We start from the raw sequence: 26940 nt of genomic DNA, 5'->3' as shown, positions 1-26940 counted from the left end.
GGGAATACATGAAGGAGGGATGGGGCACAGAAAGGGAGGTGGGCATATACTCTCCCAAGGATGCAGAGAACTGGAACCCTGAACTACAGCCTGTGACTTGGGAAGAAATCTCCTAGGGGCAGGTTCATTCTTCCAGCAAGTTAAATCAGCTGGTGAGAGTGAGAAAAAGGTGCTCCTGTCTTCCCCAATATAGAATCATAGAACGGTTAGGGCTGGAAGGGACCTTAAAGACCATCCAGTGCCACCCCCTGCCCTGGGCAGGGACACCTCCCACCAGCCCAGGTTGCTCCAAGCCCCGTCCAGCCTGGCCTTGAACCCCTCCAGGGATGGGGCAGCCACAGCTTCTCTGGGCACCCTGGGCCAGGGGCTCACCACCCTCACAGCCAAGAATTTCTTCCTAACATCCCAATGTCCAGAGCGATACCATTACACTGCAGTAAATGGCCCTATTGCAAAGTCTGGGTTTTTTTCTTTTGCTCTCTAGAAAGACTCAAAGACTTACACTACCCTGACCTTGTATTTTCCTGGTGAAGAAAAGTGACTTTAACAAGGTCTCTACTTTCCTCCCCTTAATACATCAGCCAGCCAACCCAAGCGGGGAAGTGCTAATTTATTACTCTTTTCTGGCTTAGTGTTGTTAAGGCAATGCTCCAACAGCAGGTGAAATGATTCAAGGGTGCTAAATAATAGCACAGAAAACCTGTGATGGCCTTGATTAATCTTCCCTTTGATTATAAAGCCAGGAAACATTTCAGGTTTAATGTCTTTGCTCAGTTAAGCTGCACCCTTAAATCTAAGGGTGGGGGTTTTATGTTTGAAGATGTTGTATTTATATTGAAGTCTTGTTCATCTATTAGGAAATGATCTTTGACAACGTCCTGTTTTGTCTGTGAGAGCTACTGAAGGTAAGCAGCAGAGTCATCTTCGTTATGTTGGACACCGTGATCTTAAAGGTCTCTTCCAACCTAGATGATTCGAAGCTGAACAGGAAAGACTAAGAATTGCAGTCTGGTGCCGTGTTATTAAGCCCCATATGTTGCAGCCCACAAAAAGCTGGTGTTGCAGAGAAATGGGTTCAGTGTGCTAAGTTTATCAGGAAGGAACAGATAGCTATAGAAATAGCTACTTTTTTTGAGGTTATAGTCGAGGCTGCAGCAACCTTATGATTGTAGACAAAAGTGCTACCGCAGAAGGTCTTTGCGGTGAAGTGGAGTTAATGTGGAGAACAGGTAATGGGCAGAGCTTTCTCAGAGTACCAAATACATCCTGGCGACTCATGTTCTACGTATGCAAAGTTATGGGGATTTTGAGGCTGTCAGAAGAGAGGTCATAAGGGGGAAAAACAAAGAAACTGGAATTAATTCCAGTGCTGGTTTCACTTGCACACACTGTAGGCTATCAGAGTAATACATAATATATCTCAATCTACCTGTCTGCTTCTCAGAAAGGACATTATACCTGTCATTTATTTTCCCATTATGACATTTAGGGAGCATGCCACGGGTGCGCGATATTAAAGACTAATCAAAGAGATAGCAGTAGAAAAATAGATGTAATGATTATTCAGATTTCTGGGGAAAAAATGTACGTCCTTTAACGTAGCTTTTGTGTTCTACAGCAAAAGGGGTTGGGTAGGGCGAGGCTACGTCTCAATTCGGATCCTGGGCTTTTTCCAGTTTTTGTCCCGCATATCACGCCACGATCCACTGGATTCACATATATACCCTTAATCATAAGGCTCGAGTATATACCTTGCTAGCAAGAAAAAGAAGAGGATAGGTGGGGCGGGTTTTCTTGTGACCTTGCCCCTTGCAGGGTAGATTATTATTTTGCTTATGGTGTGACTTGTTGATATATGATGACGTAGCTGGCCCTCTGCGTTAAATGATTTCTATAAAAAGGAACAAAATATCCAGGCAGCGATGGCTGGATCACTGCTTTCGATACGAGACTGAAAGCCTCTGCCAAAGCCGCTGTATCTGGCGTTTTGAACTGTCATTTGTTTTATGTTGTGTATAATCCCTTATAAATCAATAGTACCAAAATACCTTTAATTGTCTTCCTATGATTTTTTGCACGCACCTCTACTGTGGTACTGTCGGCAAATTATAGGACACAAACTGTTTCTTGCCAAATCAATGTTATTTTCAGCACTCTTTGTAACCTTAAATAAACACGTGGCGTCTATTCAGGGCAGTATAAAGTACTTCTCCAGATGGCTTGATCATGACAGATAACCTTATTTATTGTTATGACAGTACAGGGGCAAGCTGCACCTGTGGTCTCTTCCCCAGCCTGTCTTGCAGGCTTGTCTCTCAAGCGACAGACCTTACCAACGCTTTTGCGGGATTGAGTCCAGTGGTTGAACTAACTTTAGACTCTGTCCCTGCTCCCAAATCCTTGCCCCAGTTTCACGCCAATCGGTGCCTTATGAGTCCTTTATACGCCCTTTAAAAGCGTTTCTCCAGGTAGAAAGTGGCACTACTTCCTCTTATTTTACTGTTCTTAGTCCTGATCCTGAGACCCCTTTTTGATAGAGTGAACCTATCAAGCCCACCTAAATTTTGATGTCGTCTCAATGGAACATTTCTGCAAGGTTTTTTGGCAAAGATCAAAGTTACAAAGAGTATCTCCCTACAAAGACGTGTGTTATCTGTTCCCTGCAGAAACACATCACAAGTGAAGAAAAGGTTGAAGATCATAATAAGTTCTCTTGCCCAGGTCAGTGGCACAAATAAGCATGACACATCACTTAAAACATATTATTCTCTCACGTTTAGGCCAGCCCAGCTACTTCATGTGTAACCTCAAGTGCTTCCACGCAACCTTGTTGCGTTTTCGGTCTCTCTTTTGCATTGTTTTTCCAGTGCTGGCTTGATCTCTTCCTAGCTATGTGATATTTGGTCACATTTTAATACCTTTTCGCCGACAAAATTCCAAAAAAGAAAAAGAAGCCTGTTAATCTCGCCGAAGTCAGACAGATAGAAATCTCTCAGTCAGTAGTTCTTCTGGCTCCCTCTTAACAGGTCTTGGTATTTCTACGTTACATCTTATCTGTGACAATTGGTTATGCTAGCAAAGTTTTATCCAGCAAGCCAAAATGATATCAGTCAGCCAGACTGAAGAACACTAAATATTTACAATATGTTATGGATACTTCCTTTATCCCCCGCAATTAAACGTTTTTATGTTACAATGATATAAAAATATAGGAATAATACCAGAGTGTTCTTAACTTCTTCAGTTTTTAACTATGTAATAATGTAATTAAAAACAAAAATTTCCCAATCAATACTGAAGACAATAAAAATTTTGATGCAGTTTCTTTTGTCGCGTTTCTGCCGTGATCCTACCGACTTACACAGAAATAGAGATTAGGAAAGTACAGAAAAAGTTGACAAATGGGAAGGCTAATTGGGTAGCAAAATGAGGCAGCAAAATGCTGAAACCAAAGTTATCGCATACAGGTGCATCCTAATTTAAACCCAACTCTCTTATTCATTAGAGTCAGCAGTGGTTGTTGTCTTGACAGTCGAAAACACTGTGGCACTGCTGTCTGATTAATAACTTTCATCCGCAGTCCGGGTGTTGCTGACTACAAGGGAATTATTTTCAAAGTGACTCCAATGCTGTATGGCAAATGGATGGATTTCAGGAAAAGGGCTTGATCCACGGACGATGCTGGCCACGGAGAAATCGCTGTGTGTTTTGTTTTGCTATTACTAAATTTTATTTAAATTTACTTTTGTTTTTCTTTATCCTTTTATATTTTCCAGTGTTTTATGACACACTTCTATATAGTTCTTGTATAAATGTTTATCTGACATCACTACCGTTTCAGCAGAAAATGCTGCAGATTACAAATGTTAATAGGGGTTAAAAGCTAGATATTATGTTTATTGGCTTATCTCCACCCCTTGCACGAGCATATTGACATTCAGCTTTAATTTTAGATTCTTACAGTGCTTTTCAAGAGTTTCATGTTTCATCAGTTTACAAAGAATAGCCTATGGTCCTCAAATTCCAAACCCATTGCCTGTTTCTAGATTGAATGATGAGTACTTATGCCATATATTCCTCAACTCTGACCACACCTAAGTTTACTTCTTGTAAGGAACTCCCAGAAATTTTGTTGAACCCTTAGTTTATCTTTAGCCAGAGGAAATAATAATGCTGGGAAATGGATCCAAATTTTATCATTGTTCTAGTCTCTTTTTGAGGAGCGGGGGGGAGTAAAGCAGGATAAAATGAACCCAAATAATAACTGCATGAAAGATGATAAATAAACCCAAGTATAAATAGGAAAATATTTGTCGGGTTTTGTTATGAATTTTGCATTTGGGAACAGGAAAGGCACTGCTCAGTACTGATAGGAATCGGCATTTGGCTAGTGTTATAAAAGTTGGGAAATCTCTTCCCATGCCTCCAGTTAAACATTTATCTGCAAATTTAGATGTTAATGTTACGCTGAAATTTAATTACTTGGCACCTCGGAAAATCAGACTGTGGGATGTAGATTAATTATGAGTAAATGTAAGTACTCACCAACATGCCCGACTTAGGGGCCTTATGAACTCCTAAGATAGGAACTCTTTTAAGTAAGCCCAGTTTGATCTCTGGGGGTGCCTTCCCCATTGAGGAAATTTTGGCCAAGAGTTCAAACTTTCAGCCTTCAATAAAAGGTTCAAAGTTGGCCAGGAGAGCGCCTGAAGTAATTTTAGTCTTGTCCCTCTTCCTGATTGTCTGTGCAATAAAATTTAATTGCTTTTCATTGTTAAGGAACATTTTGGAATTGCTATTTTTTTTATTATCCTTTTCATGGGAATTCATCTAGCTTTAAAAGTTATTTTAAGGATAATACGTGATACCGTGTGGTTCTCAGCGAGTTTTGTGTCGAACGTTGAGCACGACTGCGTTGAGGTTCTGCCAGGCTCTTGGTGAGAGCTGCTCGTAAGAAGTCTTGTTGTTGAATCTGATTCACTTTAAGGCAGGTCACAAATCTCAGTCGCGGTTCAGCAGATCATCCAGATTTTATTGTCTGTGTTAGCTTCTGTTATGGCTGGCTTCCAAAGCAGCGTACTGGAGTGTGAGTTCAGAAGAGGCAAACTGGGAAACGGGAAGAACAGGACTGAGAAGGCACCGTGCTGCTAACACGCAATCTGTGCTTCGCTAGCAGTCCTCTGGTTCAGTTCTTGACGTTGTCCCTTGGGAATAACAGCAAATTAAGCCATTACAAAATTTGTATAGAGGAACAAAGATTCTCTGTCTGTTCTGGAGTTTAGTGTGTCTATTATCTCTGCCATCCTCCTAATCAAGAGAAGCAGCTGACAAGAAATGTGCTAAATATGACTGCTGATAACAAGACTGGGTACTTTGCTTCAGTGAAGAGAATAAAAGTGGCAAACCCGGGATAAATTCCGTTCCCTTTCCATTTAAAAATACCCACCCGTGGTACCAGCCAGTATTAAACATGTCCTTTCCTGAACTCTGTCATCATGGGAAAGATAACTTAGGTCTACAGAGGAGCAGATATCAGATTTTAGTACTATGTATATATCCATAGCAGCAGGAAATATTCTCTTTTGTATTGAAATACCTCAGTAACAGTTCACAGGTTAAAAGTTGAACTTTTAAAATACAAGTTTCAGGTGCTAATGTTCTCAAGGATGTCCTGCTGTGTACTGCCATCATATTTGATGGTCTGATATTCCATCTACTCCCTGGAATCTTCTAGTAATCACAGAAATATTCCTAGTCAGCAAATTCTGGAGAGTGTTTCTATATCTATTGTGTAGAAAATGATTCCTGGCTGGAACTATAGGTGAGAAAGTACTTGGTCAAGAGTTGTTAGAAACATTTATTAATGACATGAACATATATTTTCTGAATGACGTTAACATAAATTGTCATCCACGCTCTTCTGAATGTCTTTAAAAGAGTGATTGCTCCCTTGCTATAGTATTAGTTTCATCAGGCACTGTTTAGAATAAAACAATTTAAACAATCTACTGGCCATAGCTACAGCTTCTTGTTGTTGTTGTATTTGCTGCTGGTTTTGGTTACCCCTCAGGTGCACTGATTAGGTGGGAAACTTATAGCATGTGTTTCCCAAACAAGTGTGTGAGAAAAATATCTGTCTCTTAAAGGTATTTACAAATACCTTAGTACAAGACCATGAAATGTAATCGCAATGGAGAAGGTCATGAGGCTTGTTCTGCTGTTCTAGGATGCACAGTAAACCTTTTCTCCCTTTTGACGTGCCTTCCCATCCTGCTCTTTTTCTGTGCAATAACTTTTATAATTATTATTAATTATATCACCTAACGTATATGTTAGCTTCAGTCCTTTGATAAACGGCAACATTTGGAACACTGAAATCCCATTTCTATATGTATTTTTCCCTATCTATTTCCATTTTGGAAGATGAATATTTTTTTTCTTGTCTAATCCTTTCTAGAGTAGTCTGTTGGTTTTGGGTTTTTATTAGTTCATTATATTTCGTATTTCAACTATTGACAAACAAGTTGTTTCTTGTTCTCTAGAATGTAAGCTTAGTTCTGCTCTAAATTTTACCCCTTTTCACGCTTGAGTTATTAGCTGACATGTTTATTTTCCAGACTAGCTTTTTAAATTTGTTTTCCTTCCTTTAATTTATAAATGCTATAATCAATTATTTATACATTTTTTTTTCCCCGGTGAGTCCCAGGCGGAATATTTGATTGTCCTCAGATAAGTCATGCCACCAGCAAAGTGCTCTCGGGCAGCTGACACCAGTTAACCCAGCTAGTTTTTAACCTCTCCTGAGCCTTGACGTGTCTGGCTGCCTACATATTTTATCACCCGGTGAATGAAACTGTTGTGTCGTACAAGCCCGTTCGCCCCCTTTTGTTGAGCTTGTGTCGGTTTGCCTCTTGTATAAGTGGTCAGAAGATAGACCGGACAATAAAAACCCCACCTGGCTATGGGTGAGAAATACAACTAACTTCAGTAAAAGCCTTCCCTCGGCAGCAGCTCAGCATCGGTAATTCGCCAAGAGTCTAATAATCACGTTGGCATTCATGCAGCCTGGTGGCAATTTGAGTGGTGTCCACACAGCATTACAGAACTTGTCCGTTTTTTCCAGGCAGACTTATATACACGAAAATACCTTTTTTTTTTTTTATTCTGAAGTTAAGTACAAGCAAGAGATTTGTGCCCTTTGCATTGTTACTAATAATGTCCCGTAGCTGTTCATTTTTTAACCTAAGAACTAATTTTATAAGTAGATGACAGACTGTCTTCTAGACTCTAATTAAAACTTATTTTTGGTCCTTAGGTGTAATGACTGCTCTTCTGAGATGAGCTCTTAATTAATGCACCGAGATCCCGAAAGTCCCACCTCTCCACAGTAATGATTGACATCCAAGGATACATAAATTACACTAATTGAGCTTTCCATTTATACGTTTTTCTGCAGCCAACTCATCAGAAAAGGTAGGAGAACAGACCAGCACAAGAAAAGTTATGTTGCTGTCATCTACATTTTCCTGAGGGGGAAAATCTTGCAGAACTGTTGCACATTTATTACCGCGGGTGTCAACTCTTCTTTCCAGGTTTTAGATGTAACATTTGTTTTACTATGAAAATTAGCATTTTTAATTCGGTGATGTGCAGTTGACTAATGACACAGTATTCACTGTTCAAAACCAAGAATGCCGTACAGGTCAGTACAGGGCAATGCTTTGGATCGCAAATAGTGTTGCATAGAAATACATACTTTCTGAGCAGAGGTGGTTTGGAATTAAGATATTTCACTGTGTGAGTGGTGTTGTATCCCTAAATGTTCTCTTGATTTTGACCCGCAGTTGGAAGCACAAATTTTCTAGTATCGATTAAGCAATTATTTATTTCTAGGGTTTAATTTAGTACTTCAGTAATGAACTTTACTTTACATTTAATTTAACCCTATATTATTCTGGTGTCGGTTAAGATGAAGTCATTGAATAAGTCCAGTATTCTCACCTGAGCTGAAGTCTGGTGAAACAAAAAAAAATACTGATAAGAACATGGTGGATGGAGAGGAACCAAGAAAAGGTGCTTGAATGTATCGGAGAGATATTTGGCAGAGGAATTACTTTGCAAAAGGTATATAGGAAATACTAAAAGTGGTTAAGGGAAAAAAAATGGAAATGAGGCTAAACATACGCCTACGTAAAGATTTAACTATGTTTTAAACAGTAATCCAGGGTATAATAATAACATGTTCAGTCTCAGAAATTAGGTTTTTTGTCTGACCATGTTTTTGTTTGACTGTCTGGATAACTTAGAACGCTTTAAAATGAAGTTGTTATTATGGACTTGTTTATAACTTTAACTTCTGGTGGTGACTTGTGACAAATTTCAGTGAAAGTGGAGCTCTTGAAATAGGCATCAGACTTCAATGAAAGAAATCTGACCAGTTTTAGTGTTTATGTTTTATATTTACCTGGTATCTATACTCTTTTCTAGAAATGGGAAGCATTCGGGGGCGGGGCGGGGAACTGAACGTGTTTCAGAGATGATATTTTAGGATGCTAAAAATGAACCAATGGTTTAATCGGCGGTGCTAAGCTTGGGAGCTAGAGGAATTACACTTCCTTGGGGAATATCTGTACTGGAGAAGAGGTATAAATGCTTATTGACCTACGCTTAAATCAGGAAGAGAGATAGATCTAGCCGGTTGTATCTAGATGAAAAGTGAACAGATCTACAAACGTATATATGTGTGCTGACTAGGGACTGTTTAACTTCTGAGGTGTTTTACTCCTCTGCTACAGCACAAAGCCTCTAGAGAAAGGGATTGAAAGGAAAACTGAGACCAGGATTGTGTAAGGCGGGCGCTGGACGGAGAGAGGTCCCATCAAAGCAGTGCATTGACTTTGCAGCATCCCCTTTTGTGTCCAACGAGGCTATGAAAACGTGTATTTCCTGTGCAGGGCTACAGAAGAAAGCAAACTGGGAGCATGGGAGCAGAATGACTTAGAGTCCAGGCCTTTGTAGTTCTTCCATTGAAAATGTGAGGACAAAATGAGGCAAAACACAAATTTAGAGATCAGAGTACAGAGATACGAGTGGAGGCTAGGGGAACAAAATGGGAATAAAGCATAAGAATGGTGGCTATTGTAGATGCCCTTCATATTTAGAATGACTTCGTACTCTTAGGATTAGTGAAAACCATTAGTAGATCTTTTATGAGAGCGTAATTTCCTGTTCCTTGTGATGTAACTCTTTGTCCAGAGGAACCCATTGCAAACTTTTATATTTGCCTATAATTTGTAATGTTACTGTGATTTCCATATTGCACGTATGAAGACATAACATCTAGGTATTAAGTACATTTTTCTCTTTATTGCTGGGCACATGGAAAGAATATGCGCTCCGATTTGGCTGCTTTGAGAAAGCTGAATTGTTTAAAACCTGAACAGGTTGGTAGAACCACAATGTTTTAACTTATTTAAGGAGGACAAAGGCGCTTCTGTACAGCATAATACAGCCAGTAGACTGTCGAGGTCTAACTTTATTATCACGCCTTCAGAATTTGTGGGTTTTTTTATACTTATGAACTGGGAAAAGCTCACCGTAATGTTTCGCCAGACTGTATATGTGGAAATATCTATTAACAGGAAACATATGCATACATCCAGAGCGTTGGCAGCTGTTTTAAACTGTAGCTAAAATACGGTTTGTGCTAATTCAAACTAATAGTTCTAGCTAAAGCAGCAGCTTCAAAGATCATAGCAAATGTTAGATCAACTGAGGACGATGTACGCTTCTTGTTTACGGTAATCAATTAGACATTAGTGGTAGGTATTTCATTTTGAATAGCCGCAACAATAAATTATTCTCAGGGTGACATGGTGGAGCCCGGTCTCCTTTGGCTTTTGGAACCAGTAAAATACCAGAACATCAGTCAAGTTAATAAAGTGTGCCCTTCTTACACATTCTGCATCCGTGCGTAAACTGCCAGCGTATGATCAAAGACTGCAGCTGTTTCGGTTGTATCCCGGTCACATCATAGACCTTTTATAGCCATAGCAGAGGGAGAGTTGCAGGGACACCCCAGTCACCTTGCAGACGTACAGAGTTCAGTGGAACCTCATTAAATTGCACCTTGGTGAAACTGGTAGCACATCTATGGGGTGTGGTGTATATAATTTCCATGTTAAAATTGTTTTGTGTGCGTTGCCTGTGTGTCTTCTCAAGAAAACCAGGCTTTTGCTCACACAAAACTTCAGAGTTCCCTGTTTGCATATTTTAATTTTGAATTGGGAATTGCCAAATGTAAAGGACTATGAATAGCCAAATAGCTGCGTTGTATGGCACACTTCCAGGCCATGTGAAGGCATTAATAAAATATCTAATATTAATTAAAATAATTGGAAATCCCCAATATTAAAGCATGTTTTCATAGCTGTTGAGACATTTTCCATTTCACCTCATGGACGAGTTTTTCACTTAAGTCAAGGAGTTTTGCCATTGACTTTCACAAAAGTAGAATTTCACCTAGTCAATTTTTAGTAACAATCAGATGTGTCTTAATAGCAACTGATTGCCTTTTCTATATTATCAGGTTTCAGTACGAGAAATGTCAGAGAGGGAGGGATCTTGATAAGAAAGTGATTCGAGGAGTTACTCCTGAAAAAGATGTTTTAAGAATTAATTAATGTTGAATGCGGAGTAGTTAACTGCTGTACTGCAACAAAATTAAACTGGGAACTTCTTCGGAATTTTGAAGACACTATAACCTCAGCCTCATTGTTGGTTTAGTTCTGCTTGAGAATTCACAAAAATAGTGTAACTTTACCATTTAGGGAGCTAAGCAGTACAACACGATACAGGTGGCCAGCTAATCCGATATTTGAATCTTAATATTTCTGCTAATTTTTGCAGGAATTAATTATTGAAGAAAAAAAAAAGCCCAAGTTTACTTAAGGAACATCTCTAAGCAAAAATACAACCTTGTGTCCTTAGCTACTCTTCCTAAACTGATTCTTCCCACTTTACAGATAAAGAAACGTCTGTGTATTTGTCCAGATAACTTTCAGTGCATGTACAAAAACTAATAGGTTGTAAAACTAAAATATGTTAGGTGGGATAATAATCTATTATGATAACAGTCAAATTGCTTGTCATGTCATGAAGGGTTATGCTTTAATTAAGCAATAAGGCACGACAGGTTGTGAATTACAATGTAATAATTCTTGCCCAGTGTATTGTTAGGCAAGAGGCCAAAGGCCTAGTGCCACTGACTGCTGCAGGAATGAATTATGGTGCTGTAATTTAAACAATGCAGTATCACATTGCAATAACTGTAAAATACTACATTTTAGATGAAAAAAGTGCAAATTGTAATTTTTCTACACCTAATTACTCCCCCAGTAAACTATTTCGTTGCCAAGGCTATCACAGAAAAGAGAGATTTTCTATTTAATATTGTATTTAGATTTGGATGGCAATTAAACTTTAAAGACGATTGCTTCTGGGAGATCTGAAGGATGCTATTCTGATACCATTTTTTCCTAAAATAAACAGAAGACATACAGCTCTGAGGAACACAGATTCCCTAAGTTCTTTCCTGTCGTTGGACAGAACTAGTGTACAACTCTTAAAAGTAAGGGCTTTGTGGAACTTCTTGCATTTAATGGAGGCTTTGTTCTTACCTTTGCCTTCGGAAAGCACCATTCCTCTTCTTCCCATTCTTCCCTATCGACAACTTTTCAGAAGGCGCCTCATTTATAAAACCCTTCAAATTCATCTCTCAGACTAATTGTGGGTTTGTTTTTTTTTTTTTAAAAAAAAAGTATTTTCCATGATTTTTTTCCCCTGATCATCAAAGGAGAAGTCGATAGGAAGAAGACAAACACACAGGATTGTGAGAGCTCCTATTATATTCCTCTGCTACGAAGCACAAAATCAAAGATACCGTAAACAGTTGGAAACGTTGAAAAAAGTGATGAGCTACGACACTTTTCTGCATTTTCATTGGTTATATGACATAGGTAGCAAAACCCACGTAGTTAAGTCTTACAATGCATGATGTTTACAACCACTAGGAAATCGTACCGTATTGTCCATTTTGTGAAGTTATTTCCCAGCTGACGCGTCTGACTGGAAAAGGTTCAGCAGGTTCCATGCCTTAATGGAGACGCGTTGTGCCATTTCCTTCTTGAGGAAAATTGGAAGCCACATCCGTTGATAGTTTTATTTGTCTGTAGCTGAGCAACATCAGTCGGGTTAGTGGTCTCAAAAACAAAAACCACCTTATTTCTTCTCAGTTGTGAGATTCAATAGAACCGGACTAAAATGTAGGGGGTTTTCTCGTTATTTTACGTTGCGTTTGTGACGGGGTTGTAAATCAATACGGCTTCCAGAAGTCACAGGCCTGCTGTACAGTATCACTCCAATCTAAATCTCTCCCTGTGTTCCATGGGGGGTTTTTTTGTTGCATTTTCGTGTTCAATCCAGGACTGACTGTTGCCTGACGCTCTGCTGAAAATCAGATATGGGATCAATTTGCAAGTTGCTGTTTGTCTCCTTACTTAATCGAAGTTTGTGTCCTTAAGTAAAACCAGAATTTGCCACTTGACTTAATTACACTACAATTAATATACTTCCTTTCAACGTTGCAATACTTAACTATGGTAAAACTAGCAAACAATGTTTCATGCTTATTTTTATATATCATCACTTCTGTACTGTAGTGTAGTAGTAGTAATAATAGACTTCACGTAAGAAGAGCGTTAATGTTTAGGTTGCGACATGAACAAAGAAGCAATTTTTATTCCATAACACTTGAATTACAAGCAAATTTGCCTTCAAAGGATTCTTTGTACACTAAGAAAATCTGTCACTATGACAGAGTTCACAGGAGGAAGAAACAATCGGTTTAATTTTCCCAACGGTTGAGTAGCTGCTTCTTCTTTCTGAGCACAATTCATCAAAAATAAAATATATTGCGCTTCTGATATGGTTTACCACAGCCGGTTGAGGGACTTGCTTTTGGTTTCCTAGTGATCAGGAGGGCATCTCTACTTCTTAGCTCTCAGCAAACAGTTGTCTTTAATCTGAGACTGCAGTCTAGATAAGGGTTCACAGCAATTATTCATCACTAAAACGCTTTTAACGCCTGTAACTCCTCTAAACTCATGTTTTGACTTACTGTCTCCGTTTTTGCAATACACAAATTTGCATAAATACTCTGTAACTTCAGCAGAAAAAAAATAAAACAGCAACAAAAAATGTTCAGGGCAAAGGATAATAAACTGCCAGTTGAAGCTTCTGTTTTTCAAAATAGGAATGCTTTTGAGATTTGATTAGCAATGACATATTATATGACAAAAGAAGAAAAGGGATATAGAAATGGAAACTAAAAATAGTTGTGTGGTAATTTAATAACCTGGCAGATTTTATTCCATCTGTTAGGAAGAGTTTGAAAGCCATTTCCTGCTGCCACTCACACCGCAGAAGCTTCAGAGTTCAGAGATGGAATCAAATACCTGATGTGAAAATCTGCTATTATGATTCATATCCAAAGATTCATATCAATATCCTTGCCTAGAATACTGTGTAGGGTTATTTAAAAAAGAAAAAGTGAATGCAAAAGTTCAGGATTATTATTTTTCTCATTGTAAATACCACACCTTGTGGCAGAAAAAGGACCAAAAATATTAATCCCTTGCAATTTATGAAAATAGTTGAAAATATTCAATGTGACTGGATAACTCTAGAGACCAGATTTCTCAAATAGGTGGTCCAGTATTCAAATTTCACAAACTTACTTTCAGGGTGACAGTACAGTGTTATATTGACTGGCATCCAGGAGGGCCATGGCGGTGATCAGAGGGATGGAGCATCTCTCTTATGGAGACAGGCTGAGAGAGTTGGGGTTGTTCAGCCTGGAGAAGAGAAGGCTCCAGGGAGACCTTAGAGCGGCCTTCCGATGTCTGAAGGGGGCCTACAGGAAAGCTGGGGAGGGACTTTTTACAAGGGCATGGAGCGATAGGATGAGAGGTTATGGCTTCAAACTGAAAGAGGGTTTGTTTAGATGAGATCTGAGGAAAAAATTCTTTGCTGTGAGGGTGGTGAGCCCCTGGCCCAGGGTGCCCAGAGAAGCTGTGGCTGCCCCATCCCTGGAGGGGTTCAAGGCCAGGCTGGACGGGGCTTGGAGCAACCTGGGCTGGTGGGAGGTGTCCCTGCCCAGGGCGGGGGGGTTGGAGATGACTAACCTGAATCATTCTGTGATTCTGTGATCCAGAATTGATAAACAAATTGGGGGAAGACAGCATCAAGTCAAATTATGTGAACAGGAGGTAAGAAGGAGAACACGTGTTGTGTAAACCTCTGGCTGATGAACTGGCCTTCCATCCCACCATAAATAAGTCCTGGCACGCCCTGTGTTCTGGCGAGGAGTTAGCTGCCGCAACCCACCCGTATCTCTCTACAGCTGGTTAGGTAGCTAGAATTGGTTATTTCTAGCTGATACTTCAAAGGCGCTCGATGGACATAAGAAAGCATAAATCAATTTTTGTCTTTTATAACAGAAAATCTGTAACACTCCTGTCCTGTTAGTCTAAGTCACAGTACCAGACAGTGCTGCTTCTCTTTGTTGGGGAGTAAGAATGTAAGTTAAAATTCAGCATGAGTGGTACAAGCCGGTGTAAGCACTATAAACTCCTTTTACACAGAAAAAGGTTCTTTTACGTTTGGTCATTCGGGAAGAGACTCTAGAGAGAGCACTGAAACTTCACTGGCAACTTGGCGTTATTTTTATTTTCTTTTTTTCCCTTAGCTGGTCAGAAGAAACACAGATAAGTGGGTTTATGTCTGAAAACGTAAAAATAATCTACCTTCCTGTTAGATAAAGTTTTCATGAAAAATTAAGACTCTTATGTAATGCACTTTCCGCCCATTCACACATTCACATGCTTTTTGCAAGTTTTAAAAGGCTCTGGCCCAAGATTATGCTTTATTTCACCTGAAATCACTTGTTGGAAAAGGAAATGAAATAGTTCGCTTTAATCGCAACGCGAAGCAGGACTGACAATTGTAGCTGTGGCTTTTTCTATATATTCGTCTCTTTTGAAAGTTTCATCCCTCTTTTGCAGGAACCTTTTGGGGTACCTGATGGAAGCGTATTAAGTTCTGAGCCCTATCGGGGAGGCCAGTTAGTGTCACATCAAGCGCTGGTTCTACGGGATGGGCGTTTGCTTGGATATTGTCAGAACTGGGCTGGAACAGTGACATAAGGGGATAAATCCTTGTGCGGCGTTATTGATCCGCCAGGCGATCTGCTTTATCAGGATATACTTGTTTCCTGCCCGGGCTGTGCAAAACAGATCTGATATTTAGAAATACAGATCAATTGAAATAGCACCAGTGATAACGATTTTCACAAGCGCAAGAAAATCTCTCATTGTGAAGTCTCACGCTAACAGCTTTTCTCAGGCTTAAGATTAGCCTGCTGGAGTAATTAAAACTTAATAATGCTAGATTACTGTACTAAAGCTAAACTCACAGTGGGTTGATATGTTTTCATATTGAAATCAATTTATTTTTTTTTTGTCTCAGTGAATAGACCTTGGATTTAATAAGACCAGCTCAAGCAATCAGAGTTGTTAATGTGCAAAATGTGATTTTTTTTTTTTTTTTTTTTCTACGTTATCTGGGCTTCTGGAGAAGGATGTGTAACTATCTGTAAGCGAAAGGGCTGGAAAAGTTGACCCGTGTGCCCTTCAGGCTTTAAGTAGAATATTATGAACCGCACTCCCAAAAAGTGCGTTCTTAAAAATAGCCTGAAGATGCAGTTTTCCATATGGAACAGCAAAGTTCGTATGTTTTTATTATATAGATCAGGCACATAGGAACTTTTAATTAATTGGTGCTGATTTGCAAGAGGAAGGCTTAATTTTAACCTTTCCTTTGTACAAGGCTTATTCTAAGCATTTCTTCTCCTACCCCGTAACCCAGCATTAACGTTTGGCCAGGTGTAGCATGTGATACAATATTGACCTTTGTTGCCTTATTTTGGTATAAATAAATGGACCCCAAAAATGACTCTTTTGCATAGTGTCCACGCTATAGCGATGATTGCTAGAAAGAAATAACAAGAAATTCAGAATTTGAATACCTAGTGATACTAGTGATACCTGGCATCCGTGTAAAAAAAAAAAAAAAAAAAAAAAAAAAAAAAAGGTAATCTTGTAGAAAAATATATAATTTAATATTCCTAATGATGTAAAAGGTATGACATTCACAGGTGATCTCAGGCATTGCGTTAGTGTTATTTATCTAATCTTTCTAGTTCCTTTCAACCACGTATTAGATGATGGATTGCATCAAACCAGACTTTATCCTTTTCATTTACGAAGCAAGGATTATTTTTTTTTTTTTTTAGATCTGTAACTGTATGCCGGCCACCCCAAGGTGGCTTGGACAGCCAAGAGGAGTAATCGGGGCGATTGCACCTTGTCACGGGGGGAGGTTAGACGTGGTGCTTTCTTCCCCGATGATGGGCTGTGGCGGTCAGACAGCAGCCGAGCAGAACAAACCGCCGTGGCAGTTTGCCGCGAGCAGCGCGACTGTCACAACTCCCACCCAGAAAGCGGGAGGCGAGGGATTCAGCCCAGGGAAGTTTCCAAGGGACCGTGCAAATTCTGGTTGCCAAAATTTCCCTGCAAATAAGGAGTGACGTGCATTAACTGCGGAGTGATTGTGTCGTTACGGGGGTCATTGTCCACTGCCTGGCGCTGGCCGTGATCGCGGTTTACACCAGAGTGACACTGTTGATCCATTTACATTTGTGCGTGGCTGTTCCTGGTGTGGGAAATCTGCCTTCGTTTGAGAGCGGGCCTAATCACAATGAAGGTTATCATCGCTTTTTAATGACTGCGTGTGTCTCTCACTCCGAATAACTACGTACAGGGTGCTACGGAGGCCATGTGCCTGAGTGAGCCCAGGATAAAATCGCGTCTATTCAGATATATCGTACAAGCTTTCATTCAAAAGGGACCGACTCTATGAAGACTGCAGTGAACTTTGGAATTTTTAGCAGATTCCTGAAAAGGCACGAGCTAACCAAGAAAGCGCACGCCCAGATTCAGTCTTTTCAAGTAGAGCGTTCCAGGCTTTTGTAACACGACAAGGGAGGCAGATTTTACAGCAAAAGGAAACCAAGCATCTTAGTACCCGCGTAAGGGAGTGGCATACTACGAATATCTGGTTTTCTCATTTTAAGCTGAATTCAGGCCGTGTTTTAAACGCAGAAGAGCAGTACTGTGAGCCTACATATGTGTGTATTTAAATCTATAAAGACGGGTCGAAGAGGGTTGGAAAAAGTGCAGGAGAGCCTCTACGAAGTTAATAGTAAGTCAATATAGATAAGAAGAGTTATGCTTAGATTTCTTACTGCTCTAATATAAACCGATCTTGAATAAATTCTGGCTTGAAATTTCCACGTTGCTGTTAGCACTAAGGTTAGACGAGATTGTTGCACCTAGCTCGGGCTGGTGAAGGAACTGAAGGTTACAGCCGTGAAGTTGAGCTTGCACGGAAAATGTCCCTCGTAGAAGGACTAAGCTCCTCCTTTTGTACTTCTTTATTTAAAATTCATCCCAAATTTTACCATTTCTGTTCAGAGGATATTTTAATCTTGGAAGACATATTTTTTTTTTCTAATTTCAGTAGTCATTCCCAAAACTATGGTTAGGAATTAGTTTTTAAACAGTTGTTTTTCAGCACACTTCATTTTTTTTTTATTTTTATTTCTGCTGGCTATAGATATTAAACACATAAAGCTTTACACATGTGGTTTTCACATATATTCACGTCATGTCTGCCCAAACAGGGGCCTCTTTTTTCAGTTTTTGAAATCAATTAAGAAAAATCCTGTCTTATTAAGGGGAGAATCACCAAAGCTTATCTTAGATCTGGTCATGTGCATCCATCCTTCAGCGTGCTTCCCTTGGGCTGCCGGGCACGTTGCCTCCTGGCAACTCCTGAGCTTCTCCATTGTACCCAAAGCAGTAACAGCTGCGATAACATTGGTTGAAATACTGATATCGCACTCCGCTCGCAATACAGGGCATCTTATTCACTCTGTTCTCTCTCCGGCAAATTAGAAAAGATTTTTCACAGAGGAGATCCGTGCTGAAACGTGAGTTCAGTTTCTCGGATGTACCTGTCCTTTCCTCAGCCCTTTAATGCCCTTGCTCCTGATAGGAATTGAGACATGCTGGGAGGGAAGGATTTGTAGGCAAAAATGCCTGAGAATACTATATAGGGAGCATTGTTTCCATCTGGTGAACATTGTGTGGTTCGCCAGAGAAAAACTCAGATCCATCTGTCTTTTCTGGGTATGTCAGAAGAGGTTGCTCTCTAATAAATATTATCAGTGTTCTGGAGTGGTTATGAGATGAAGCGGGATTTTGACCAAGCAGTAGGAAATTAGAAGTCTCCTTTTGTCTTTTCTCGCTTCTCTTCCCAGATTTGTGTAGACCCTCCAAGGGTTGGCCAAGGGGATGTCATAATCCCGTTAATATGTGTCACCGAGGTAGGACTTCGGCCTCGTAAAACAGAACAAGACAGAAGGAAGATAGATAATGGTTGCTTCAAAAATTGCACTCAAATTAAAAAAAAAAAAAATAAAAAATTAATACCAACCTCAACAAGATTAATCAGTCCTCTTTATAACTTCTGGCCATGAAATTATTACCTAAAATATATGATTAGGCATTTGAGAGCCGTTCTGTGAAAACAGACTTAAGCATTCTATGAGTGGAAAGGAAGCCTCTTCTACCTCTAATACCAATCCAGAGTATTTTCACCAGAGAAGTATAATTTCTTTAAAAAGCTGCAGTTTTTAAGCAAAAAGGCTAGAGGAGGTGATGTCAATATCAACATTAAATGTCTTTTAATTAGTAAAATTAAGCTAATAAAATTGACAGCGGTTGAGTACAGAGTAATCATGTTTAGAAAGCTACTCAGCGGTTTGTTTAAAATAAGTCATTAAAGTCGTGATTTAGATGTTCTGTCTTCTTTACCCACCACACAAGCAGTTAATACAAAACATTCCATTTTACTGTTATGAAAGAAAAAAAAAAACATATATATTTTTCTAAAAGAGCCGTAAATTAGGTTGTGCTGGAAGCATCCATTTTCTTGCCTCCATCACTGCCAACTCCCACTGTTTTCTTTGATATATGATTTGCAGACTACTATTATTATTTATGTGTTTTACAATTACTACGAATGACACCTCCCCTTCCTCAGCCCTAAGCCACAAATCTGAAATGAATAAATGCTGTTTATTGTGACAGTCTGCCTTTTGTCTGTGGAACAATGACAAACTGCACCACTGACAGCCAGTTGCTGTTTTTAACTACTGCTCTCCAGCTCGGGCTTTGAGTGTTCTTCAGAACACGACAGCAGACAGTCTGGAATAAAATAAGTGAAAACGCATTGCGTTTGTTTAGCATGCCGTGACACCGTTGTCCACGGCATTGGGTAAACAAGAAGAATAAATTACATAAGCATGAGAGGTTTTAGTTCTCTACGTCTCATTGCGATTCGTACAGCTGTGGCCATATCAAAATGATTATATTAAAACTTTTTAGTGTTAATCATTTTGATATTCGTGTGGAGAAGTGCCTTCTGACCGGAATGAAGTGAGGGAGGAGGTGTAAAGGCAGCACTTTTAATTCTTTGTGAAATCTAAGGAGGTTTCTATTCACTCTTGAGCTCTTCCACAGGGCGAAGGCATCGTGGAATGACTTCGTCTGTGTGAATTTTGTGAATGTCTTCTGACCTGCGGCTAGTTAGGTTTTTTTCAGAAACGTTAGACCGACCTGTTTAATATCTAATTGTACCTAGAAGAGCAGAGTTAGTAAGTGAATCAGTTCTTATATTTTGACGAGACCCCGGCTTCTGTCTAAATGCAAACTTGTAAATATGCCCAGGTATTTGTTTGATGTCACTGTCTTTAAATCAGAGTTAGCACGCAAACGTAGCATTTCTTCTTGAAACCAGCTGTTAGCCTTTTGTTTCTGCCTTTTCCTCCCCTTACACACACCTGGTGCCCATGCAGGCATGTGCGCACACACACAAGCATACGACAATGCTAGTTTATAATCCTTTTTTCACATATTTATGTATGTTTGTGTACATAAATCAGTACTGCACTGTTTTGGTGTTTGTTTTTTTTTTACTTAACTATCTAAACACAACACCACCACAAAGGATTTTCTGGCATTTCTATCATTGTCATAGAACATTGTGCTACCTTTAACAATGGAAGAGCCATGTCTAGTGTTTAACTTAAATCTTTATTCAGTGCATAATGTTACATGGGCCCAGTACCTGACCAAAACAAAAAAAAAAATTCCGGAATTACATGTAGTGTATTGATCCACTTAGGTCTTTTAATATTCCTTATTTTATTTGTGGTGCTTTAAATTTCGTATCTCTCTTTCTTTTCTCAAATCAAAGATAATGGAGAGAATGTGAGCAAATTCCAAGTCTGCTTTGGCACCGCCAGCTTGCAGAAAATATATTTCAAATTAAAAAGACATAATCTTGCTTGGACATAGTCTTGCTTGGAGCTTCCCATATTTTACTACGTTAAAATCTGCAGTTAATTTTTTAATGCATATCTCGGATGAATAATTTGCTTTCTCCTTCAGCTATCTGTATCGCCTTCCTTATTGTCTTTTTCTTCTCCTTTGATTTTTCCCTTTGAAGTCCCCTGTACCTGTTTTATTTCTTAGACTTCCTATCCTCCTCCTTGCAGAAACATTCTCGATATAGCTTTTTGTCTGTTAAACAGTGGGATTTATTATTTTTGTTTCTATTTTTAAATGCAAATAGAAGCCATGACGTAGGGAGCGGGGTAGCTTCAGAGCGCACAGATTCTTGTCCTTGCAATAGAGTCCTTCCTCCAGGATTGCACTTTTTATACTAATAGCCAGAGAAAACCCTTTGAGAAAGTCCATGAAGTAATATAGGCTCTTGTATATCTTTGTGTACTGATTAATAGATAGTATAAATTGAGACTCAGTTCATCTCTGGGTCCAGCAAAGAGAAATAATATTCTTGTCTGTTTGAAAGAACTGTTTTGTGAATACTTTTTTGAGGGTAAAACATGGTAAAGTACATTGAAATATAGTGTGGCAATAAAAGCATAAAAATATTCATCTAACTGGCAGGAAGAGGGCCTTGTACGTGTCTTTGTGGGCAAGAAGGCAGAGTTGCAATTCGGTTCCCTTCCCAAAGGCTCGATCCACACTAAACTCAGAAGAAAAACCCTTCTGATTCCAGTCTGTCTAGGTTAGCAGTTTTTTATAGTGTTGGACAGCATGAAATTAATGAGTGAATCACACAGCATAACAACACGTGAAATCAAGAACAGGCGTATACATTCCGGAGAGAAAGCTATTTTGACATCCTCAGCTAGGTGTTCTAACCCAACGGAGAACAGTACGTCCTCCTGCGTTGCCTCCTGGCTGCCAAACACATTCCCATTTGAACAAACAACGTTGTGCTCATTCGTACAGCTTAAGTATCCCTCCTAAAGACATCAAACGTGGTTTAGCTATTTCAGATAATACATAGGTTATGGCCATTATCTAGCTATAATAAGCGACTCGCCATCAGTAGAGCTATCCAAACGTTAATGAGTGCTTTTCGAATCTGGAGGTTAGCTGAGCTTTCATGTCAGTTATTCACAGCTGTATATTGATTTATTTATTTTTTACTTTCGCTATGAATTTTACTAAGATTATTTAAGAAAGTCTCCTCGTTAGTCATTTTCTGTGTATTATAGTTGAAACAGTTATTGGTAGTTAAAAACAGCAGAGAAAATTGACAGCTAAAAACAACGGAAAAAATAGTTACACAAGGACAATGGATTATCTCTCAAAACCTTAATACAAAGCATGTAGGAACCGCTGCTTGTGATATTTAAGATGAAAATCTAACAAATACACGTTCAAAATCAAATCAGTGTTTACTGTGTTTTGGATGTGTACAGAGAGAGTGATAAATGCCAATAAATTGGTCATTAAAGCATATGCAACAGGTACTTTACCGATTTGACATAGAGATGAGACTCCCTGCTTGCTGGGAACTTCTGTTATCAGTTACAAAAACTCCAGAAAATTAATAGTTTGGCCTGCAATATAAACTGCCCAAATTTTATCTTTCATCAGGAGCGTAACAGTGAATTCTAGTTATCAAGCTTTAGGTTCCTAATGTGATTTTTACACATTATAATCTGTGTAGGTACGATAGATTCACGTGAACGTTAAGACTTTACTTGAGTTACTGTGAACTGACTACCTTTGCTGTGTCTCAAAACTGGAGAGGACGTGCGGTCTCACATCAATGGAATAGCCGTAAAGTAGCTTGAAACAAGCCGCAATGGCGAAGCCACTATTCAACAGAAATCTTTCTCACCCTTGTGAAACTCTTTATTTGGGGGGGGTGTAGCCATTTGCAGAATGGCAGCCCAAGGGGATCTTTCTTCAACAGCAGGAAGGTTGAGGTCCCTTCGTTATAAAGGAGCCGTGTCTCTTGCCCATCGTTCTAGCTGGAAAAGCCAGAGCTATTGGTGTTCGGCCTTCCTCAGCTTCTCCTTCCCCCTCTCTAGTTTAATTCAGCGCAGAACTGGGCAGCGCGGGATCAATGAATGAATCTGATTTCAAGTGACAATAGATTAATTTAGAAATAGGAATATACAGCCATTTTGACAGTCTCGATTTGGTATTCTAATCTAATAGAAAAGCCTTCATGCGCTTACATTGCCTCTTGGCAGCCTAAACAAATCTCCATCTGTGAGAACAGTACTGTGCTGATCACATAACTATGCTGTTTACGCTTCAATTTGAATATATAAAGCAGGTTTTCAATTATAAATGCGTTTCTCTTCCTTAAGTTTCCTCGGGCCCTGGGGTCACTAGAGATAAAAACCAAGAGCGGGAGCAAGGAAACTGTGAGATGACCGAAAAAAAGAGGCCATTAATTCAGACTCCTTGCAGTGACAGACCAACAATCATAAAATCGTTTTCCTAAACTAGTCACTTGAAGTACCCATACAGGTAGATTGCATTGGTATTAGCCATTACAAATTTTATTTGGTATCTTTTTTACCCTTTTTTTTCTTTTTTTTTTTTTTTTTTCATTCCGTGAATATTCTGTGAGTGCTACTCTATGCCTCACGTTCATAGATTTTAATGGAACTTGAGCGTCCAAATCAACGACCGACAGCAGCAGAAGAAATGCAGACAGAGGATTTGACTGGTGACTACCAGCCAGTCTGACTTTGCTGCAAAGTTGCCTTAGGTAACACATCAAGAGCTCGCAAAACAGTGTAGAAAACACCTCCTGAACTGAAAGTGACTGTAATTAATACAGTCACCAAAATGACATAAAAAGAAATGTCTCTTAAACCATTTCCAGTGTCAGTTCGATTCCTGGTCTTCATCTGTAAAGAAGTTACTGCGTCAAGTCCAAGCTAACAGCAAAACACACCTCAGGCAAGCGGCCATTTCATAGACTGAAAAAGAAACAATAATCTCAGAAGCCTTATAAAGTTTGCCAGAGATTTCTTGTTCCTAGTTAATTTTACGTACGGAACATCAGAAACCATTGCGGAAGGCATCCATGCTTCTGGTAAAAGTCGTTATCTGACTTGATCGCATATCCAGCATATGCCATTTGCATTAACTTCAGCTGTAATGGGGTGCTATAGTTTGTTATGTTTTTCAAAAGGATTTCTTACAGCTAAACACCTGAATTCTGTTGATGTCAGTGGAAATTGCTCACTAAGATTTGCAAATTACTCGAAGATTTGCAAATTGCACAAAGATTTGCGCATTATTCTTCTGTGTTGTCAAGTCAATGTTTCCCGGGCCTTTACTAGGAAGGGAAATTACAAAGCCTAGGTCCGTACGTCGTCATTAGAAAGTGAACCTCAGAAAATGTAATTTTAGGGAATGAAATAAAAAATAAAAGGTTTATCTGCAGATGTTCATTCTTTGATTAGTTTTTCATCAGCATAAGAAGCCACAAAATATGTAAAACTTGGTTTTGCATTCCAATACTGTCTTCAGAATACTAGGGTGTTCAACCACCGAAGCAGAGTAGAATTCCCAATGCAAAGAGATTTACAGATAAAAAATGAGGGATAAGAAGATTAGAACTAAAATATATGCCATTTTTGTAGAATATATAATGAAATCCCTATTAATATGTAGCCTAGACTATGAAGTTTCAGCATGGATCTCTCAGACTTTGCAGAGGATTTGAAAAATATTTTGGAGTAATTACATAAATATGCAAAGGAAATCTCTTCGTTTGCTCATGTTATCTGGCAGAAGCTTACTGAAAATGACAAAAGAGAGAAAACTCTGGAAGAAAGCTAACAATTGCTTTTCTCCAGAATATGCGCTGCAGCTGGTGCTGCTAAAAATTAGAGGAGGGAGCAGCTCACTGAGGAGGAAATACTCGCCAGTGATGAAAGTTTATAGGGATTATTGAAGACTGAGGGGAATTGTGAGGAACACCAAAAGAGCCTGACGCATCCAGAGAAAATAAGTTCAGCGGTGGCTGATGGAATTCATCCTCCCTAAGAGGAGCACACACCGCAGTCAGCGAATTGCCGTATCCTTCATGTACGGAGGGACTCTGAATTGGATGTAGACTCTCAGGACAAAGATCTAGGCATCACCGTAGACAGCTCAATGAAGACATCTGCTTAAAATATATCAGAGGTCAAAAAAGCAAATAATATTTAGGCTGTGTAGGGAATATTATGGAAAATATTACAGCATTACATAAATTGATGTACGTCCCTACCTTGACTGTTAAATTCCATTTTGGTCAACTCTTTTGTGAAAATTATACGGAGAGGAAAATTGAAGGTTACGCAAGGGCATACATATTTTCTTCCTGCTTAGAAGGGAGAAAAGTAAAAAAAAAAAAAAATATAATGGATGTTTCCCTTTGTTCAATCTTAATAAAGAGATCAACTAGAGACGTGTACTTTTATGAAATGTACGGTTGGTCTTTAGCGCTTAGTACATCTCATTTCTTTCAATTCAGGATTTGTGTGATAGAGTATTTAATTAATTGCTTCCTGTCTGGGAATAAGAATTGAGCATTTAATGGTAGCAGAAAAATACAGATAACACTGAGAAACTTCATATTTTAAAACATGATATCAGCATCTATTGCGTCCTAGAATTGCATCATTCCTGTGTGGTTCCTCTTTAGTCAAAGACGAGAGTTAGGTATTTTTCCTAAATAAATACTGTTATTTTCCACTTTTAAACTCAGATATTTGGTCTGTTGTTTCCTCTGTTCCCAAATTCAGGACATCATGTAGTTTTCATTAAAGGGGGGGGGGGGGGGGGGAAGCAGTTATTAAATATCCCACTGTATATTGATATGAAACTACCAGTAGTGAAAAACTTTTGCTCAAATAAAGCTTGGTTACATTTCTCCTATGTGTAACAAAAGTTTTTTAAGAACTGGAAGGTAGAGGAAATTAACTGTTGAGGATGCTTACCTTGACTTCAGCCTGTATGCTGTGCAGGAATACTCTTCAGATTATGATCTGCCATCATAATCTGAAAACCCATGTCAATACAGAATGGACTGAAAGACAAACCCAGTAGTCAAGTGCTCCTGCAGAGCTCTTTCCCAAATATAATTTCAAAGCTCTGTAATACCATTAGGTGACAGTAATTTGAGCTTTTCCGGACACCGTACACGCATCTCACTTGTGTAGAATGAAGATTTTAAGATGGCTGGAAATACGGTTTAGTTATCGTAATGGCTGTTTGGAAAAAAGATAATTACAAATGGTTTATTATGATGTGATAGAAGGAGAGAAGATATTCATAGTGGGAGATAGTCACAATTAACTGGGCAATTAGACATCAGAACATGAAGGAGTAAAAAGAGGAAAAGGCCCAGGAACCATCTTTCCACCTTTATTTCCATTTTTTTTCTTTTTTTCCTTCCTATTATCTTGAGTTAGAAATGTTGTTATTCTAAACAGATGAAGACTTCTTGATTCATTCTGTTTTTTACACTGTTCATTTAGTACTTCTACGTACGATGCTTTTTTTTATTGTTATTATCTTCTTATTTTCTTGTTGTTTGTTACTTAAGGGTTTAATAGAGTTACTTCTACCCTTCATCATCACCCAGGGAAAAATACTACAACTCAGCCTTAAAGCAATATTAAAAAAGAATAAAATTTAAGTATGGTGTCATTTATAATGTCGACATTATAAATTTCTAACAAAAATAGTCTTTATCGCATGCAAATGCTAATAAGAAGGATAAACGAGGGTGGATAGGCCTGAACTCTGTCCATTTTTACAACATAAAATAAAAACCTTTTGCCAGACTTCTTCCTTAAAATGTAATTATGCTCTGAGTTTGCTAAGTTTTGCTGAACATCAAAAAAATGTTGAAAGGGCGAGGAATGAAGGTCTGAGCTCTCTGCGGAAGTATGGGTAGAAAACAGACAGTCACAGGTCTCCGGGCATGAGGAGTATCAGAAAAATGTTAGAGAACTGAGATGTGCTCTCAGTTGCCTGGCAAGCCTTCATCTGATAGAAAAATCAAGTTAAAATGTTGTAGGTTGATCATTAGGTTTTGATTACTGCGCTGATTGGAGTAGTTCTTAAATATCAGCAAGTACAAGTAGTACAACAATTCCGTTGAGAGCAAAAAAACTAAACAGTCACAGTCTCATTTCTGAAGTCTTTTAAGGCTATTGTATAAAAATTGGTCAAGAAGTTACATAGCTTTATTGATATTTGCATCTGTCTCTTTTCCCATTGTACACTGCTATAAAATAATAAATGGTAGATAAGGGGGCATAAGATGGCTTAGACGCCATCTGCATGGTAACCACTC

At 38.9% G+C, this 26940-nt stretch overlaps 1 protein-coding gene across 19 annotated transcripts in view; it reads left to right on the top strand.

The window, feature by feature from the left end:
• TENM3 (teneurin transmembrane protein 3) overlaps window positions 1–26940 on the top strand; it is a 1409904-nt gene that overhangs the window by 766704 nt on the left and 616260 nt on the right. For 18 of the 19 annotated variants that reach the window (XM_063335478.1, XM_063335491.1, XM_063335489.1 and 15 more), the window contains exon 8: window positions 7316–7473. The exons of the other annotated variant lie outside the window; for it this stretch is intronic. The gene's annotated coding sequence lies outside the window, so the exon portion shown is untranslated. The remainder of the gene's footprint in view (window positions 1–7315; window positions 7474–26940) is intronic. 19 annotated transcript variants of the gene reach the window in all.

This window comes from Chroicocephalus ridibundus, chromosome 5, assembly GCF_963924245.1.
Source record: "Chroicocephalus ridibundus chromosome 5, bChrRid1.1, whole genome shotgun sequence".
Lineage (NCBI taxonomy): Eukaryota > Metazoa > Chordata > Aves > Charadriiformes > Laridae > Chroicocephalus > Chroicocephalus ridibundus.
Note: the sequence above shows the minus strand (reverse complement) of the source record. Positions and strands in the feature narration are given on the sequence as shown.